We start from the raw sequence: 20,720 nt of genomic DNA on the forward strand, positions 1-20,720 counted from the left end.
GCTGTCGGAAAGCGATTTAAATCATCGCTGAATCACTCGCAAATTAAGTGCGAATGGCGACGGACTGTTGCAAGTTGCACTTGCAGTCTGTTTTATTTATGAATGCCGAAAAACAGAAAACAAAGGAAACATCATGCTCAGTCTTCTATTCATTCTATTAAGTTTCAGCGCTGCTCACATTTCCAGATGCTTCAACTTGTTCGCCCTTAAGACATCACTCAACTGCCCAATTACTTTTAAATATCCGCAGCCACACAGCGAAGCCGAAGACAACTCGATGACAAACCCTCCACTTAGGGGTTGTCTTGGTGGCCAACGACATCCCCCCAAATCCCGATCCCAAATCCAGAAACAGAAACTGCAGACCACACAATTATGACTTGTCTTTGGCCGACCTTAGCTGTAAAACAAAAATGTTGAAAAGCATAACAACAGAATGTAAATCCTTTCAATTGAAATGTTACATTCATGGGCGGTCACAGGGGGTCAGGGGGGTTCAGGGGGGCTGCTGTGGGGGTGGCTCGTCAGCAGATTTTCCCTGTTTGCTGGCTGTTAAGTTATTGTTACTGGTGCCAACTGGCTTAGCGACTCGACTTCGTCTTTTGGGTGGGTGACACCATCTCCCATCTACTAACCACCACCCAGCTTGCAGCCCACTTCATGTCGGAATCCTCGTGCCCAGAATCCCCCTTTGCATAGTCGGAACTCCTCGGTTGAAAGTGTGTGTGGTACATGGTAAGAAATTAGTTGCGAATGTTACTGTATAGCCGCTTTAGTTAAACTAGAGTTACGTGCTGATTGTAAAGCTTCCACTCAAATGTCTGGAATCAAATCCATTAGGGATAGATCACAAATTGCCTGCTAGTATGCAATCATATTATTCACTGTTGTCCATTTTCCCTCAGTGCACCATTCATATTTCCCATTTTGTGTCTCCTGGAAAACTCTATATCTCCCTCTTTCCTCCACCAAACGAATGTGTTTGTGTCTCTGTGTGTGTGTGTGTGTCAACTGGCTTAAAGTTGTGCGTGGATTTGTTTGCTAATTCCATGCCAAGCATTAGCATAAAATTGTGCACATAAAACGCCACTTCAGCTGGCACTTCCACTTGCTCATCATCTTGTTCTTGGGACTTGCTTCATCATCCTCAGTGTTTGCCAAATCTCATTTGCAGCTCATCAACAGGTGCAGTCCCAAAAAAGCACAAAATGAAACCAAATCGCGAACAGCGAAATTGGACAGCAAACAACAAAAGGAGAGCAGTGGAGAATAAAAAGTCGTAATGGACATGGCCAATGCTCTTCAAACGAAAATAAATGAAAATGAAAATATTGAGGATACTGGTAGCATTCTAATTGCTGTCTGTCTAGTTGGCTTCAACTAAAAACCCGTTTGGAGGAATATGTAAATGGAATTAAACAGAAAACCAGTTAACGACTTTGGTGTGTCACATTTGATGCTTACTTTCTGAGCGACTCCTGAGGTGATAGAGTATCGGACAGCTCAAAGCAATGAGGCAAAGTGGCAAAGACAAACGAAATGAAAGTGATAGAGCGAGCAAAGAACGCCATGTCCAGGATGCTAAGTATACACTGAGCTTTTTAGGAATGCACATCTTTAGCATAGTAAATAATATAGTTTACAGAGCACAGTCTGTAGTTATGAAGAAAGAAACTATTTAGCTATATTATAAAGTTTAATTTTGGACGGTTATAGGTCTTTAACAGAAGAGATCAAACTTGACAAGTAAACACTATGTGGATTCCATAAAGGGCCTGCAATTATCCCTTGAGACATTGACAGGCATCCTTATGTCCCGCAAATATAATACACATATTTTAATAGTGCCGCGTACTGTAGCTCTGCCCCCCAAGAATATTTTTTTCGAGCGTAATGCTGAATAAACAGAGCTGTCAGCTTGGACAATCCTTGGAGCCATTTCGGCGAGTGTTTGCCTGCGCCTAGCGATTGCGTCTTTGTCTCCGCATCCTGGCAAGTTCTTTCCGCCACTCCCTGGTTCCCTCGCCAGCGCTCTTATTCTCCGGCTGGTAACAAAAACCCAGCGTGAGATAGTTAATTTGTTTTCACTTCAGCAACAAGAATATCATCCACAATCCCCTGGCTGCCCGCCCGGCCCCTCTTTCCCCTCCTTCCCCTCCTCCAGCACACTTTCACCCCGCTTTCACCACCCTTTTGGCCCCTTTCTCTGTCACTTTCTTTGGCCCTTAGCCGCTCACCACTTTTGGCTCATTTATTTTCAGTTTGACGCCTGAGCGCTGCTTATTTGCACAACAATACACAGCAGAAAGAGTGCCGAACAGGGGGGTACAAAGTGAAGAGTGCACTGGAAAAAATTGTTTTAAGTAGCGCTCAAAACGTACCTGGAAATTTCAACTTACCTGCTACAGACCGTTAAGTTGTCTATTTAACTATTGCTAGATAGACCAGATCGGTTTTATTTGGGTATAACAAAATCACAGGGCTGGGCTCCGATTTTTCTGGCACTGCATCTACATCGGCAGCGAGGGGAGGCTGAGAAGTAGCCGCTGTCAAACTTATCAAATGGCGACGCGAAGTAAAAAGAAAGAATTGCACAAATGAAGACAACACAAGGGTGTAGTCCAGAGGGGGCGGGGATGGCGGGGGCGTTTCCGACAGGCAGTTGACAATTGCGAAAAAATAAAGAAGTAGCAAGGATGAGCAGCGGGATGGGAAGATGGCAGGATGTGGAGCAGGATGAGGAGCAGGATCCCGAGAAGTAACAGAGAGATTGTCACAAAGCAAAATTAAAAACGCAAAAACAAAGGGGGTTCCTCTTGTGCAGGTGAGGGGTGCAGGAGGGGTGAGTGCTGAAGGGTGAGGGGTGAGGGGCGCGTCCTGAGAAATGTGGAGCAAGTGGCTGCAAAGTTTTATGGCAACACCAAAAGGAGGCCTTCGTCCTGTCCAGTCGCAAAATTGTCACCCGTTTCTGTCACGGCTGCAAAATGTTTCAATTTGCCATTTTATCCCAGCGACAATTGTTGTTTTGTCTTGCCTTGTTGTTTTGTCTTGTTTTTGGGGGTGGTGGGTGCGGCTGGAACTCACTGACATATTTTAATTAAATTGTGTGCCGACTTGAACGCCTCGCCCGAAAATCATCAGCACTTTATGAGAGGGATTTATTTTTGAATGCGGCCGTAAGCAGGGCGCTGATAAAAATAAGTTATAGTAGATTAGGCGACCCTACTGGGGTGGCAAGTTGATGGCTTGGATGCAAATCGAGCACAGAACAGATCTAACTTTAAGTTGGGAGGACTTAGGCCAGACATCACCTGATTATTTGAAAGGAAATTGCATTTAAAGACACAAAGTAATTGGCTTTTGGGGCAAGACATAGATAGATGTGGAAATTCTATATTTTTGGATTTTTCGGAACCACCGCATTCAATTGCGCCTCTCAACTTCCGTAACTTACATTTTTGACTTACATTTGAATTTATGCTCTGCGTTTTGATCTGCATTTTCCCTCTGTTTTGCCACTGCCTGTTTATCCAGCCATTGTGCCCTTATGTACAGTGCGCGCCATTGTTATCATGCTATCCGTACTTAGCCCGTTCTCTCCCTTTCCCCATTTTCCAGATATCCTGGGCATTTTCAACAGCAAGAGCGGCACCTTTTCCCTCGGACTCTACCTCTGGTACTTTGCATTGTTTAAAAGTACACGTGAAGAGAATTCTGGAACTTTCAGAGTAAGTACGCAATAGAGATATTGATATGATCTGGAAATTTGTTGATATAATTTCCATAATTAGAATTGATAATCTACAAAACTCCATTTCAAGTAATTTCACAAAATGAAAACCATGTTATTACGCCTATTTTAAAACTAGACATTTTTTTCCGCGTGTGGGCATGCTAAGATCAATGAGATAAAACATATTTTATTATGTACACAGCAAAACAAAGGGGCGCCACCAATTGCAATGGACCCACCGACCCGACCAAATACCAAATATTAGAAGAATTATGATAGGTCCGCAGCTCCGTATTTTCGCCCGCCATTCCCGATTACAGCGCCAACTCTCGATATTAATTATGCACTGGCATTCAGTGCCGAATTCGCACTATGCTAACATTTTGCCACTTTTGGCCAACAAACAATTAAAAGGCCAACATTTTCGGCACTGGAGAGCGGGCTGTGCTATTAAATTTGTTGGCTTTTGTGATTATTTGATGGCCACGGCAGTGTAATAAACAGCTTCCACTACCACTACCATCGATTGCATTTGCCAGTTTTTTTAAACTTTAAGCCACGCCCACCAGTGCGAAAATGCAGGGAAATAATGACCATCTTAGGAGGTATAACAATTTTGTGGCAAAGTTGGCGTTGGTGTAATACATAATTAAACAAACTTATCTTTATATTTATTTATTTCGTATTTCCCACATTTTTTTGCGCTTCGAGGGGATTCCTGATACTTTCAGTGAAATGGGGAGGAGAAATGTAGTCCGTAGCGAAATAATGAATAAGGAAACGAAAGCTATCGGCGACAAAGTGAGCCAAGTTAAGATAAATAAACAATGAAAGACAGACACAAAAAAGCCGAAATGATTTTCTAAGTAAGTGCAAATTGCGTTTTAATTAAAAATGTAAAAATAAAATACACAAGCAGCGCGAGGCAAAAACAACACTGCAAGAAAATAATGAAAATACAACAAGATACGAAATTAAATAAGCAAAAAAAAGGGAAGGAAAATGAGAATAAAAATAATTAAAATTGGGAAAAGTAAGTTGGAGATGTTTCCCGCTTTTCCGGCTGTATTGGTGACAGCTGCTTTCCCACACCACCCATCTCCCCCTCCCTCTCCATCAACCAACCATTTTCCCCACCGTTTTCGCGCCTTTCCACGCTACGTGCCAAAGTATTAACTCACTCTAAGCTCGCAAAACGCGTAAATGTCACAATTCCATTTATTTTTCGTATTTATATTTTCTTCGACTGGCCGCACCGCCACGCCCCGCCCCGCCCACCGAATGGGCGGCCCATTTTCCGCTTCTGCGGCACTTTTCCTGCCTCTCTATCATTGTACCGCCTTATCAGCATACCACATCCCCAGCGTAAGCTCTCGATTGGCCTGTGAAAAATTATTTGACAAACAGTTTTCCGCACGCGTTTTCCTCGACGCTTTCCCAACATTTTCCTCGCTTTCCCTTTTGGGGCAACATCTTCGCTTCTTTTTTTTCCGCGGGGCTAAGGCATAAAAATGCAAACTTTTTAATTGGGTTTTTGTGTGATCGCATTTGGCTAAGGCTTGTGTTACGGGCGTTAGGGAATTTTCCAAAGGGCCGGGAAATTCAGGTTCGTCGCGAGCCCGTGGCAGAAGGGGGTTCATTGAATTGGTAAGTCCGCGGGCCCGAAAATCCCCGTTGATGGCAGCCATTTGACGTCGCCAACTGGTGTGCTCGAAATTTTAAGCCGCTTAGCTTGACCAAAACTTCCTCACACCCCAAAAAACACGGTCAAAACCCCTTGTTCACCCCTCGCGAAAAGAGAAAAAAACTAGAGACGATGACCAAATTAAAGGCAACACGCTTGGGGCGAAAATTAGGCGGGTTCAGCTTAAAATTTTGACAGTTTTGTGAACTGTTCATTAAAGTCAGTGTTCGCGAAACTGTTTATATTTTCCCCGTAATATAAATATAAATCTTTTCAACCGAAACTGGTACCAAATTCGCTGAGCAGAAGCGGAAAAATCTTTATCCTCCAAAAAGTGCATTTCGTGCAACATAAACAGTTTGAAACATAAGTCATACCGGGTGAATCCAGTTGGTGAATCCCCAGGATGGATGTACTCGTCCTCTTTGTGGACTGTCATAAAAGTAATTGAACTATGTATTTATTGATTAAGCAATTAGTTGAAATTACACTAAGCACACAAACGATACATCTCCGCGCGGCTAGTGTTCATGTGTGCGGTGGTGTTAGTTTTGGCTGTGACTGTGACTGCAGTCATGGCTGTGACTGTGTGACTGTGTGACAGTGACAGTGACTCCACTAACCCACTGCCAATAGCACCACTCGCATTTGCACCACTCGCCCTGCCTTTTCGGTGGTTGCGGCCCTGTGTAAACATACGCAATATCCACACAGCGAGCGGGGAGACAGCCATGTGGGATAGCCATGGCTCTCCGCTCTGCACTCCGCTCCACTCCAACATATATGGCCATGGCTATAGCTATATGGCCATGTGCTATTTATGCCTGGCACACAGCACAAACACCAGACTAACAGACTAAAACCAGAGACCCTCGCTGGGCGGCAAATAACTTACTCGGAGTCCACATTTTTTCAGGCAGCGAATAACAAATGGCTTATGAGCCGGTTTAGCATATGCTCTATAGAGAGGGCCTTCCCTAGAAGTAGTGGTGACTAACCTTAAACTGGCTTCGCTTTTCTATTGTGCTTACCCCACCCCACCTTACATGAATCAAGAATCACAACTTAATTTGTTGAAGGTATAAATGGTACAGGATTAATTTCATCGTGCATTGCCATAAACACAATGGTAAATAGTTGAAATATTCTACATACGAGTACTATATGCATATGAAGGTAAACCAAATTTAACGCTTTGTATATCCACGCATGGACAAGAACTTTCCATGCTAAATATCCAACTCCTATATTGTTTGCTAACTGAGTTGCGACGTTAATAATAGAGCATCCCGACTCCGTTTTAGCCAAGATCGTTGGCTGATTTCCTTGTTTGCATTCGCTTTGTCGGCTTTAACTGGCGGCGCTTTAATTGCTGCCGGTGGGGGGAAATGGCTTGGGATGGGCATGACTGCCAGGGGCGGCGGCGGATGGGGAGGATGGGAGAGGATGGAAATGGATATGGACATGGACATGGAGACGGAGATGGAGATGGGACGAGAGGCAGGGACGAAAGCAGCAGGATACCGGCGAAAGCCATGCCAAGGAATCGACTGACTCCCATGGCAGCGAATTCTCTTTTGCCTTTGGCTCGCATGTGTTGCCATGAATTTGGCCGTTTAACATCTATCGCCTCGGGTTGGGGCGACAGGGGTTAACGGGGTGAGGGGGAAGAAGAGGGGAAGGGGCAGCAGCAGCAGCAGCAGTAGCAGATCAATATATATGTCCAGCAATTTTGCACATTTTCCACTGCGTGTCACCTGTGCAGCCCAGATAAATGGCCAAGGACTAGGATACGACATTGAGCATACTTAACCCGCCCGAGTAATACACGCTTATTTTATAATTGGGCAAATAGATGGTAAAGTATCAAATTTTATCACAAGCTGACTGAGTCAAATAATTATGAATTGGCATTTATTAAATGTAAATCAATACAGTTTATTTATGATTACTTTTACTACTTACAAAGTTAAAAGTATGTTCCACGTTATTAGGAGAAATTCGACCTCCAGACTCTCAGTGGGTTAATAGTTTTTTTTGGGAAAGAGAGGGGCTAGAATATTTTAGGGGCGAAGGAGGCCCCCATGGCTGCCGCAAAGTTTCGCAGCCAGCGGCGATTTGTCGATTTATGTGCTGTGAATTGAAATGCAGCCAAGAAAATGCTCTAATGCAAAAGCCCAACCAAAGGGCGGAGAGGCGGAAGTGGCAGAGTGGTAAGGGGGCAAAGGGGGGCGGCACCGCTGGTGTGTCACCTGCTAAGCCAGTGTCCTCCTGGGTTATTAGGAAGTGCCCCCACCACGTCCGAAGAACCCCCAATCGATCTATCTCCCAGCGCTTGTTTTATTATCTCCTAAAACAAAAAAAAATAAAAATTGGGAAAACAAAAAGAAAACAAGACGAGTGAGTGAGAAAATGGCAAAGCGCTGAAGCGTTAGCGACATTGTTGACCGTCAGACCCGAGCACCGTCATGGGTGGAGGTTCCAGGGGTTCAGGGGTTCAGGGGGGGCGCCTTTGACCCCAGCTGGTCCGCTGGCTGTCCAACTTGTCGCTGCGATGATTAATGGCCAGCAAACTGATAAATCAACTTTGTCGCTGTTGCTGTCACTGCACAAACACGCCGCAAAATGCTGCGCCCCACCAATGCACTGCGAGAAATATTGCGTTTGCATCTAACAAGCTCGGACAATCAGAATTCGACTTTTGTCGTTTGCGCAATATTCATTTGTAGCCCTGGAGACTACAACAAAAAGTATACGTATCTTAATACTGCTATAAATATTGCATGTAGAATCAGTAAACATAGACACGGAATTTTTCCAGTGTACAAGCGCACACGATGGGCTTTCAAGGGGTGGCGAGAAGGGGGCTTCTTTTGGTGTGCCCCACATTCCTTGCATCGTTCCCGGCCAGAATTTCGATTCGTTTCAATTCGTTGCGGCTCACTTGAGTTTTAGCTAATGTTCGATATGGCCACGCCCTCGTCGCCGCCTCCCCCCGTCGCTAACCTCCTGTTTTTTCCGAACCCCGGGCGGCAGGAACGGAACACAAGCGACATAGCGACATATGCAAACATGACCATTTCGAACGTCGTCCTGCTTCGATGCCCCTGCCGCCCTTGGTCACTCCTTTATTTCGTCCTTGGACGGTGACGTTCCGAAAAATTCGATTCTCGATTGTTCATTGTCTACCGGAAATTATTTTGCAGCTAAGCAAAGAATAAAACCGGAGCAGAGCCGAGTAACGAACGCTAAATGCCCTTTGAATAAAAATGAACGTAAAATGATTCACTTAATTGCCTAGCTGCCAATATGTTTGGGGTCCCATATCGAATCGAATGAATAACGCAGCATCGCATTGCAAATTCTTAAAATGCAGGCCCACTTGTCCTCCATCGAATCGCGATTTTAATGCAACTCTCCGCCGACTTTTATGGCCATGTTCATTCGCATCGGTAATCCTTTGTGCCATTTCCAGGACCTCGCATTGGCATTCATTGCATTTCGCCATTTGGCTCATTAGACACATTTCGTTGGCAATTAAGTAAATAATTTGCAAGCCGCAAAACGTTGCAGTGGCTCGTCTGCGGTCCTCCCTTCCCACCACCACCACCGCCGCCACCGCCACCGCCACCATCCAGCCCCCTTCCCCTACCACACCACCAGCCACGCCCCTGCTCACAGCCGCCCTCTTCAGCGGTCGCGACCTGTCCCGTTTATTATGTCGTATGGGTCAGCGGAGGGGAATCCACTGCGGTCGCCGCCTGTGGTAATTTATGTTACTGCACCGAGTAAATGCCGCCAAAGCACAACTCACGCGGCACTGAGAGAAAAAAGGGCTTGGAGTGCAGCAACATTCATTTCTCTGAGGCAGCAAAGTTATAACAATCGTTAGCATTGGTAATTAGCTTCACAAAGCAATCATTCTTTTAGTTATGTAGTTATGTGACCTTTCTTACTGAAGTAATAATTAAAAAACCTTAGAAAATATTGAATTTCGGTAAAAAGTCGTTTGTTGCGTCTTTCCAATTAGCATTTTCATCATAAAATCCCATATTTTGGTCGAAATATGGAATGTTATACCTTTTTGAGCTCGGAATTGAATGCCCCAACCATTGGTGTTCAAATTTGAAAAAATTTATTTTTGGCCATTTTTTGTAAATTTTAATGATGGTACCCCTTACAAAAAATGCGAAAATTTGGTTAAAAATTATTTTCACAAAGTCGGCCAAAAAAGGATATGGATGGTTAGTATTGCTAATTAGGAGTAAGAAACTGCAAATCTTTCCCTTTTGTGACCATTTTTACCCAAGTTATACAGAAAATACCAATCGTAAATATTGCATTTTTGCCGAAAATCGTTGTTCTGTTTTTTGCGTAATTAATTATTAGTATTTTTATCACAGCATTCGAAATAGTGGTCCAAATATGGAATGTTATACCTCGTTGAGCTCGTAATTAAGTTCCCAATCGAACTGTGTTCAAAAATGGACATTCTATTTTTTCCACATTTTTTGCAATTTTTGATGATGGTACCCCTTATCAAAAATGCGAAAATTTTACCCAAAAATTATTTTCACACAGTCGGTCAAAAGGTGATATGGATGGTTAGTATTGGTATTTAGGAGTAAAGAACTGTAATTCTTTTAGCTCTCTGACCATTTTTAGACAAGTGATACAAAAAAGACAAATCGTAAATATTGCATTTTTGCCAAAGATCGTTCCTCTGATGAAAAATAATCAGTATTTTAATCAGAACATTCGAAATAAGGTTCAAATTACATCAAAGTTCTCCCAGCCAAATGTACATAATCTTGGGAAATTTATAATTATAATAATAAACTTTATAATTTGTATAGTTTTTCGCAGTGCCTACGCACACAAACAGACCGTATTCACTCAGCCAGACACACTCACACAAGCACACACTAAATTCCCTGTTTGTGTTTGCGCTTTTGTTGTTCTGTTTGCCAATTGATTTGGAAATCGCAGCAACAACAATCACAGCGGCCACGTGGCCTTCTAATACATTGCGCTGAATGCCTGCTGAATGCTCCCCACCTGGCACGCCCCCAACCCCAGCCCCAACCCCAACGCCCCCGACGTCCATGGCCGGTGCTTTTTCGCACGCACTGTTTGCCTGCCCCTAAAAGTATGCAGCTCGCATATTTAAATTCTCGCTAAGCTCTCGACTTTGGCGCGTTGCGCTTGGCTCAACTCGACTTTGGCGCGTTGCGCTTGGCTCAGAAATTTTTGGGGAGGCAGCAGGAACTCATTGAACCATCCGCCCGACGTGCTGATTGAATTTCATGGAAGTCCAGGGATTTTATATTGAAGTTCTTCAAGTTTCGCGCGGGAATTGAAAGTTTAGGGTTTTAGCCCAAGTGCAATGATTGGAATTGCGAACCGTTGATGTCAGATGTAATGATGACTGGACTGGATAGGGTACGGCGAGGCAGATTTACCAGAATGTGATACGCGGTTTTACCTAATTGTGTAAAATAATGGAGTTGGTTTTCCCATCGGGCCCGTTGGCAACATTGTAATATATTCGCTGGAGCTGATATTTTGCCGGCTGAAATCAGGAGCAGCACAAAATTGGAAATCAAATTCCATCCATGTCACGCCGTCATTATCATTATCCCCCAATCACCGGAATCAAAGGTGTCCTTCTGCGATGCCATCATTCATCCAACTAATCTCGCAGCCAGGACTTTGAAAGGATGAGATGGGTGGAATCCGATAGGCTCGCCTGTGATTCTATAACTCTGATATGCCCAACAGTGATGCCCACCGATGGAAACTGTGCCGGGCACCGTATACGTACAAAAGGATTCTATTATGGGAATGATATACATGCGTGTGATTCTGTAGATTACCCACAAAACAAAAGGTTTTCATTCGAATGCATTATTATTAAAAATGTTTATTGACCCCGTTAGTCACTGTGATTTTCCGTGAGTCAGCCCTGAGAAATTGCGATAGGCGCGATGCCAGCAATTGGACACATCCCCACACACCGGCCGTCTGGTCAAGGACAATGGACAAAATGCGATGCAGACGCTTTTCCCCCATTTTCCGACCGGCTTTCTTCTTGCCTATCACAGTGGCCCTATTTTTCCCATTTCCCATTTCCTATTTCCCATATTCCATGTACCGTTCGGCGTGTCCGAGCGTGGCTCCTCCGTTATGAGGATGTCGGCGTCCCATCATCGTTGGTCCTTGTTTCTGCTACTTGTTTATGCATGTCATTGTTTGCATGCAAATGCCGAGCAGCCGCAGCCTATGTGCGCCTGGACTTTTCCCCCAAAAACACCACACACCCCCCTCCGCCCACAACAGTCTGCAATTCCTTTAAAGACTTAAAGCCAATCGCCGACAACAATGTCCTCGCCAGAAGCGAGCCGTAGCGAGTAGGTGGTGGTGGTAGGTGGTAGGTGGTAGGGACATTAGGAGTGGGCAGGAGTCGTTTGAAACAGGATGTGGCTGCCTTGGACCTCGGCTGCCATTTTAATTGAATTATGGCGGCGGAGGCGACTTCAAAGCAGCCCCGACAGTCTGATAAGAACAAAAGTATGCTCGCCGCATGGAATTTCCCTTCGTTAGACGAGGATACGAGGAGCAAAGGGCGGGACACGGGGAAAGCAGCAAACGATGGGGTGGGTGGGTGGTGGTTGCGTCTTTCAAATTATAAAACACCGACACAGTGTGGCCAGAGGCGAGTTTAAAGCCAAGTTCCTGGGGCGATACTTTAGCCCTTGGTGAAACCGTGCCACATTTCTGGTCATATCGCTTTTCTGCCATTGCCCATTAACCATTTTCAGTTTCTCGCTAGAAGCAAAGATTTCGTCATTATAGTCACAAAGCTCATTATTCTTGAGATCTTGCAGCACTAATTTCGACCCACAGTGATATCGCCCTTTTTCTCATTTTTGTTTTTCTTGTTCTTGTTGTTTTTGTTTTTTTTTTTTCTTGCCAGTCTGGCGTTGCATTTCAGGCGTGTTTGGCTACGTGCGAAACTCGAGACTGGGTTTTCGAGCTGGGACCTGTTGCAGAATCCTCCGACAGTTCGCAGCCCGCGGCTAGCGGGCCAGGAAAATGCAGTTCAGGGTGGCAAATAGATGTGGATGGATGGAGTGGGAGGTGGCAAGGAGGCAAGGAGGCAATGAGGCAAGGAGGCAAGGAGGCAAGAGCGCTGGCCGGGCAAAGTGCAGGAGGTGGGTCGCGGGGGACGCACCGCAAATTATGCCAAGAAACTTGTTAAACTTATTAAAACGAAACCTCAGCGTTAAGTTGCCAAGTGCAAATACACATGCTGAGACACTGAGATTCTTGGTGGGGGCATGCAGGGCGGGCGCCACGCCCACTTCTTATTTCTGGATGAAAATCAGGCGGTGAGAGGGAAAACTGGTGGGCGAACGAAATGCCAGCGAGCGGTAAACAAGTGGGCGGGTAGCATTACATGTGTGTAGGCGTGGCCAGGGAATGATATATGCGTTGGCGCATGCTTTATATAAACGCCCTATGTATGCATATATGTATGTATGTAGATATATGAATGTGTGTATGTACTAAGCATGTGTGACAATTAAAACCGACGGCTAAGGGAGAGAACAAGCGACAAGTTGCGGCTTGGCAGCTTCATTGCAGCAGGAGCTATCATTTACTTGCTAGTCACAACAACAACAACAACGACGACAACAATTTCTACTGCCACAACGACAATAACAACAACAACAACAGCATCGCCATACCTTGTTGCAAAACAAAACCAACACTAACAGATACACCAACACTTTCAACAACAACTTTCAACAGCAACAACTGCAGCATCAGAGAGCTGCAACAACAGTTACAACAATAGCTTTAAGAAGAACTACAACAAGAATACAGCAGCAACAACAACCACTAGCAAATACAATTGAAGGCAACGAAGTTTTTGAGGCGAAGTTTTCCGCAAGTTAAAATCTCAGTCATGTCGTAAATATCGAAGTAGACACTCAAAGAACAACGCTCACCCACCGTGTTTTGGTGGTCCTGGAACCCCCCCTTTTGCTCACACCCCTCTTCAGAGGCCCCCCCCTCCATCTTGTCAGGATTCTTCAAGTTGAGTTTTATGAGGGAACCAAACAAAATAGACTGAAAACAAAGCGAAATGAGACAGATGAGAGGAGATGAGAGGAGATGCCAAGATTCGCCGTATTTCTCCGGCTCTTCTCTTTCTACTCATTTAGCCCCCTCCACTCCACTCCTCTCTTTCTCACTCTTTCTAGGCGAAGTTCATTTGCAGCGCAAGAGTACGAACAAGAAGAATAATTAGCCATGAGATAAAAGTCAAGCGGGAATTTAATGAAACTCCTTAGCAAGTAAACGAATGAAATCTGAGAGCGATCTGTGAAGACAGCGAACGAGGAAAATTATACAAATGAAATTGTTGTGAATTAAATGGGTTTGATGTACATACATACATATATACAAAATCGGTTCAAAATGTTTGAAACACACAGGTTATAATACATTTTTTTTAGCAACAGGTTTGTGCACATCTTAAAAATCAGACCCTAACTAATTATTGTTGTCATAAGCAAATTACGCAAGTTATGAAAATGACTGCCAAGTTCCGTAGTTAACAGAAATCGTGTAAGTGTCCAAAGCCAAAGCAAAAGCACTAATTTTCTGATGCCTGCCGGCCAAAAAGCAAAACTTCTTTCTAATGATTTAACCCAAAATTAATTTTCTTTGGCTCGGGGCATTTCTCTCGTTTGTGGACCGCAACGAAGTTGGCCAAAGTTTGTGGTCCACAGAAAATGTGTCGCAAATTTTCGTTAAAAAAAAAATCAAGAAAAAGAGAAAGAGAAAGAAAACTAAAAATTTGAAATTGAATGGCAATCAGGGGTGCAAACTTGAAACAATTTATCATTCAGATCGGTTTTCGGGGGCCAGTATCTTCGTATCTTCGTGCTCCCTTGGCCCAAAATAGCATTACGCATACGCCACGTGATCCGGCCCTCGTCACGTGCCCGGCCACAAAAAGATTTGTTGCGCAATGTGGTCGCTGCTCCACTCGGATCCAGTGCACTCCCACTCCACTTCCCAGTGCCCACATCCACTTCCACATCCGCATCCACTTGCTGCACTCCATCCTATTCCATCCTGGTCTTTGTTTTGCTGCAAGTGTTGCAAATAATTGCCAGACGAAATGAATGTCCACGTCCAGACAGAGGCGGCGTGGGCCCAAGAGGTGCAGGAGCGGAGTCAAGTGGCCGGGCATTAAGTTGCACAAGAGCATGTCCACACTGGCCGAAATTGCCACCTTTTCTTGCATTTTCTCAGAGGAACTGCTGCGCTATTGCACATGTTTCAAAAAGGGAATCATTTGAAAAATTAATTAAGTACATGCGGATTATTTTATCCAAGTGCTCATTAATTTCGAATTAGGTGGCCATTTTTTACAGTGCAGCCAAAGGCGTTGCGGCAGATGTCATTGTGTTTGCTGACTTTTAATGCCGTCTGGTCGGTCTCGCTTTTCCGCTTCCGGCTACCCTCGCATTACGTAAAAACCGCTGGTGGATTCGGCGAAGAGTGTCAGGAATCGATGTCATCGCTGACTGTCGCCACATTCATTAATCAACCCGAAGGGTCAGGGGTCGCGAGGAGGGTCGCGAGGAGGGTCGCGAGGAGGGTCGTGAGCAGGGGGTCCATGGGTCAGGGGAGGGTGCTGAGACAGCTGGGTGTCATCAGCTAGCCAATGGCAAACAAATGAATGCTGGACATTGATGGTGACAGCTTCGTGTTTATAATTACAAAACCCCAAAAGCCAAAAACTTTGATTCGCCAAGAAGTTGATGACATTAATGATTTGGTAAGCATTCCCGTTCCATTTCCTTCCTGGATTCCCCGTAATTAATACACTGCGACCCTGTTGAAATGCGAAGAGTAGCAGTACTCATTCGCCCCATTCACCCGGCTAAGCAAACGGAAATTTCAATCACGCCCTTTAACCTTTTACGTAGCTAGAAAACTCCCTTGCAATTGCAAACTGCACAAAAATAATGACAGGCACTGTATGCATTTTTGCCACTCATTTTTGAATTTTTCGGCCCCCACTTGCGTGACTCACGAAACGAATCTCTTGCCCCGAAAAAGCCAAAGGAGCCAGGGGATATGGGCATAAAAGACGAAGAAGGAAAAGCGAAATCCAGTAAAGTGAAAATGTTGTGGAATGGAAAATCGGGGGCAAAACACTACCTGGCTAGATTGAACATCGAGTCGAGGGAAACGCAGGAATGTGGAATGCCTTTATAGACTCCAATTAAAAGTGTGATGCCCTTTTCAGGTTTTTAAGCTCTTGCCAAATGCCTGAACTGAAATTAGTAACATTAAAGCACTGGCGTCTTTTTTTAGCTTAAATCGGTATTATAAATATAAAGGAGCAATTCTTTTACCACAATCTGCAGCCATTCACTTAATTTTAAATTGATTTGCATTTTGGAGCCACTCTTGCTCAAGTTGGGCAGCCAACGAAAATTGGTGAAAAAGCATACAACTCATCGTATTTAAATAGTGGCACCCATTCCCTTTGTCTGGCCATTAGGCGTAACAAATTTTCACAGGCGCAGGAAAAAGGAAAATATAAGGGGAAAACAGAAGGAAACACGACAGCAGAAGCCGGCAAAAAGTTGAAGTTGAAGCCCGAACGACAAAGGTCCATGGGGGCAGGGGGCAGGGGGCAGGGGGCTTGGGTGGGGAAAGTGTGGAAAAACTAAAGTTTGCACTAAACATCCGGCAGGAAAAACGAGGAAAATGCCGCTGACGTTGGCAGGCACTTTCATGAAATTAAACACAAAATCCTGCTGATCGAGCGAGCCCCGAGCCGCGTTCCTCAATAATAGAAAAATACTCAACAGCAGTTTACAACGTTGCGGTGATGTACGAGTCGGGATTGCAGTCGGTAAGTTCGACAAAAGGCCCCGCAAAATGTTTAAGCACGCACAGTCAGTTAGTCAGTTAGTCAGGGGCTTGAATTGCTTGAATTGCTTAAATTGCCGAAACTTGGCGAAATGGGCACTTTTTACGGGGCCAAATGCCCCTTAATAAACTGTATTCTTTACAATCGGAGTTTCCGTTGAGTTGCTTTGCGTTGCTCAGTCAGAAGGAAACTTTTGAAGATCCCAAGGCGATGGATTTAAAAAATACTTAGTTATGTTTATATATCATTCATACATACGTGATCAAATATACTCCCCATATATAATTTGAATAACAAAAGACCTTTACAATATATTTACATTCGATTACCGTTTGGTATTTCGTCCTTGTTGTTCGTTGATTTGTTGGCCATATTTATGTCTCTGTGTGACTGCCGCCTCTCAGGGTTTTCGGTTTTCGGGTTCTCTTCTTTTGGGTTCAAGGCCAAAGGACGGGGCTAATGGGAGCGACGCACCTTTTTTTTCCACAGCGAGTGTGTGTGGCGAGTTGCTAAATGGCACTGACACTTGACCCCCCCACCACGCACACACTTATAAATATTTATATGCTCTGTGCTTGTATTTCTCCTACACGCTGTTATGGGTACTAGTGTGTGTGCTTGTTTGTTTTTTTTCGGGACTGTCCTTCAGCTCATAATCCTTTTTTATTGCAAATGACCACGCCAAGAAGGCGTCGTGGACGGGGGCGTGGCACTTTGGTCAGCTCATAAGGCTCATCAACAAGTTCATTTTACGGTCAATTCATTAAAAAAGAAAATAAAGCAAAAAACAATGGAGGTGAATGGGGTGAAAAAAGTTTTTTCACTTCTGTGTGCTTTCTCTCCTCATTATAGCCGCTATGCATACAGGGTATTCAAACTGAAGAAAGAACGCTTTAGCACACGAAATATTTAATCATTTGTAACCATTCTAATAGAACTTTATACCCTTCGTTATTATTAAAAGTAATTTTTGGTTAATAAATCGAAATGAAATCAACGAAGTACAGGGCATCCCGAACCTCCATCACTTCGCATTCAGTGCACCATCCTGTGTGTGTTTTTTCTGCGTTTTATTACAATATTTAGTTGGCTCGGAGGTGTGGCTCATGTGTGTGCTGGCCCTCATTTGCTGACATTTAGTGGCAGTTTTCAGCAACGATGTCAACGCTTCTGTTTGTTGGTGGGTGCGTTTTTTTTCCAGTGTGCTGGCGTGTGTGTGCCTCATGCTAAACATGTAAGCCAACCCCTTCACCTGATAACTTTTTGTAGCTTTTCTGTTTTTTTTCTGCTTTGGCTTTACCATTTTTTTTTCGTTTTTTTTGTTTGTTATTTATTTAATTTTCGCCTGCCTTTTTGGCTTGGCTTTAATTTTATGATTATTGTTTTTTCCCCACTGACGCGCCCACCTTTTGGGCCCGTCTTTTGTTCATTTCTTAAGTGGCGCTTTATAATGTTGACAGTTTTATTGGGGCGCAAAATGTGTTGGTCATTTCGCCTTTGTTTAGTTATTGCTTCTAAGCCCCCAAGCTGCCAAAAAGCAACATTTCTCAAAGGTATGACAGATACACAAGGGGTTTTAGCTTGGGCCTTTTGGTCAGCTTTGGTCCGCTTTTTGCGGGCAGGCCTGGCATGTTTGTTTGTTAAGCAATAGTTTAGGACTCAAATTCCCTCATTTGGCGAATAACAGATTTCATTGCATACTTTCGGGTCAAATTGGTTGGCCAACAAGATTAGCAATAGTTGGATCAAATCCGTTTGAAGTGGCCATCAAAGAGGTACAATTTATAATTTATCCAACTCGTAGCTGCTCCAAATTGTTCATCATTGAATTACAAACCAGTCGAGACAAACTTATTTTGTGTTTTCTGGCTTTGAGAATCTATTCCAACTTTTTTAAAAACTAATTTAATTGAGAGCAGGATTTGTCTCCTTGGTAATTTATATTTTAAAGCCATCTTCTCTTTTTTTGCATCTTAGTTCTGCAATAAAAATTAAATCACACAATCTCCCCGCCTGCAGAGAACTTCTTCCCGAGCAGATTGTTCGCAATGACAAAGTTTCCGCATTAGCAAACAGAAACTGTGGCATACATTTGGGCGCTTCATTACCCACCTTGCCAAAATCTGCGATGTTGAGCCCGATTTTGCCGGCTCTTTATTGTTGTTCTTGCCTGTTCATTTTTATATTTGGTTGTATGATTTTGCGGCTCATTTGGTTTTATTAAAATTATCACGTTTTTCACGCTTATCAAACGCTCGCATGCCGTGATTGTAGCTCATCGCTCTCCCGTATTCTGTATCCTGTACCCCGTATCCTGTATCCTGTATCCTGTACCCTGCATCCTCCTCACAGAAGGATGCCACCCAGCGGAGAAGCAAGAAGTTTAGAACGCCCTCGCCCCCAACTTCATCCCGAACACAGACATCATCCCTTATGTGAGCCTTTACTTTTATGCTAATTTTCAAAACTGAAATGAATAAATGTCTTTTCGGGTCCCGAAACGCCGCGGAGCCTTTTTCGTTGCTTTTATTATTGTTATGGAAATTTTTATAGTTTCCCCATCATTTAGTTGCCCACACACAGAAAGGCGAACAATGTCTAAACGCTTTTTCAATTCAAAAGTTGCCCAACATTTTTTGCATGGCGGCAACCTTTTTGTGTGCGGCCAAAGTTGAACATTTATTTTAAATACTCACAGCTGTGTGCAAAACAATAGCATTTATTGCTTGCTTTTCAAGAGGCAAACAAAAAGTCCGTTTATAGTAGAAGCGGGATAACCGCTTTAAAAACCTTTTTCGATATATTTACTTATATAATTTGCTAAAAAATGTATCATCTAAGGCTTTGATTGCTTCATTGCTCACAATAAAATTGCAATTGTATCAAATAAATTTATATTAATAATGACATTTAATAGAATACAGAAACATAAACTCTTCCTATTATTGTGAGCTCGGGTGTACGGTCCATGGGAAAACACCCGTCCCAATATTGTTATCATTTGTTCTAACAGAATTGTATGCAATAAATAAAAATTACACGTTCAACAATTTCTATCTGGGCGCTGTGATCTGCTTTCAACAATGGCCGGTAGGGTTGCCACCCTCGCTCCGAACCTCTCTCTATTCGCCGACCGCCCTTTGCGGCCTTCTAATTGGATATGTTCGACGTTCAACGTTCGACGTTCGTCTTTGACTTTGGCTTTTGACTTGACTCGACTTTCCCGGCCAGACAACGGGCAAATTCCTTTCGAGGATAACCCAAGAATGGTGGTGGAAGGGAAAGAAAAATGTCGCTGGGAACTCCTTTTTTTGTGTTGGTGCTGCAACCCTGCCGGGGCAATCAGAACTTATGTTTACCCCAATTAAGGTGAACACGAGACCGTTTTTGCGATCCAATGAGTTAGAAACAAGATAAAGGACCCAAAGCCCAGGCCCGGACAATAAGCCCAGTATCTGGGCTATCCGGGGTCGCAGATCCCATTCCCGTTCCTTGGGAACCCACGTTTCAGGATCCAGGGCCCAAACCCTGTTCCTGCTCCTTGTTACACCGAAACCAATTTAACTATCACTCAAAGGATAAAGCTTTCCTATGTATATGCTGTTTATCGCAATAGTTTCGAAATTGATTTTAAATAGGGATTTATGAAATAAGATTTGAAATTATACTTGCAGCTTTCAAGACACAAATGCCAGTTAGATGTTTTGTTCAGTGCATGTTCTCCGCCTGCTGCCATGCATGTTTATGTGCTCTCGTCCTTCTCACAACAATGCCTCTGGATCGAAGAGAGACGGCGATAAAGGGGTTAGCCATGGACGGGCAAAAAGGGGGGAAGAGACGGGGAAGGGAGGAAGGAGGGCTAGAAGGACCAGCTCTGAATGCCGAAGCAATGATTAAAAATTGTGCAAGCGTGTGGCGGCCAGCGATGTCGATTGCGGTTCAACTTTCAGTCGCAAAACTGTGGCAGCTCTTCAAGGGGCAGAGTCGATAGGGGATTGCTGTGGAAGGGGTTGATTAGGAGGCCCCAAAGCCCCTGCCCAGCACACACAGAAAAAACGCAGTGAGAGAGGCTCAGGCGAGTCGCCAAATCCAAAAACCAAAGTCGTTCGCTTTTATTGTCATTTGTATGCGTGCTGTGTGGAAAGGCAGCAGGGGCGTCGCCCGAATTGCCCCACAAAGGGGGTACGGCTAGCTTTAAGGGGGTTTAGGCGGGCTAAGCCTGCCACTTGAGATGGCAGCGTGAGGCAAGCCATAGGCGAAAGCCCCGAGGACTCAGCCAAAGTGCAGCTAAAGACACGCAAATGGAACCATGAAATACATACTACTGTGAAGTGATC

The sequence above is a fragment of the Drosophila teissieri genome, chromosome X (assembly GCF_016746235.2).
Source record: "Drosophila teissieri strain GT53w chromosome X, Prin_Dtei_1.1, whole genome shotgun sequence".
In the NCBI taxonomy this organism is placed as follows: domain Eukaryota; kingdom Metazoa; phylum Arthropoda; class Insecta; order Diptera; family Drosophilidae; genus Drosophila; species Drosophila teissieri.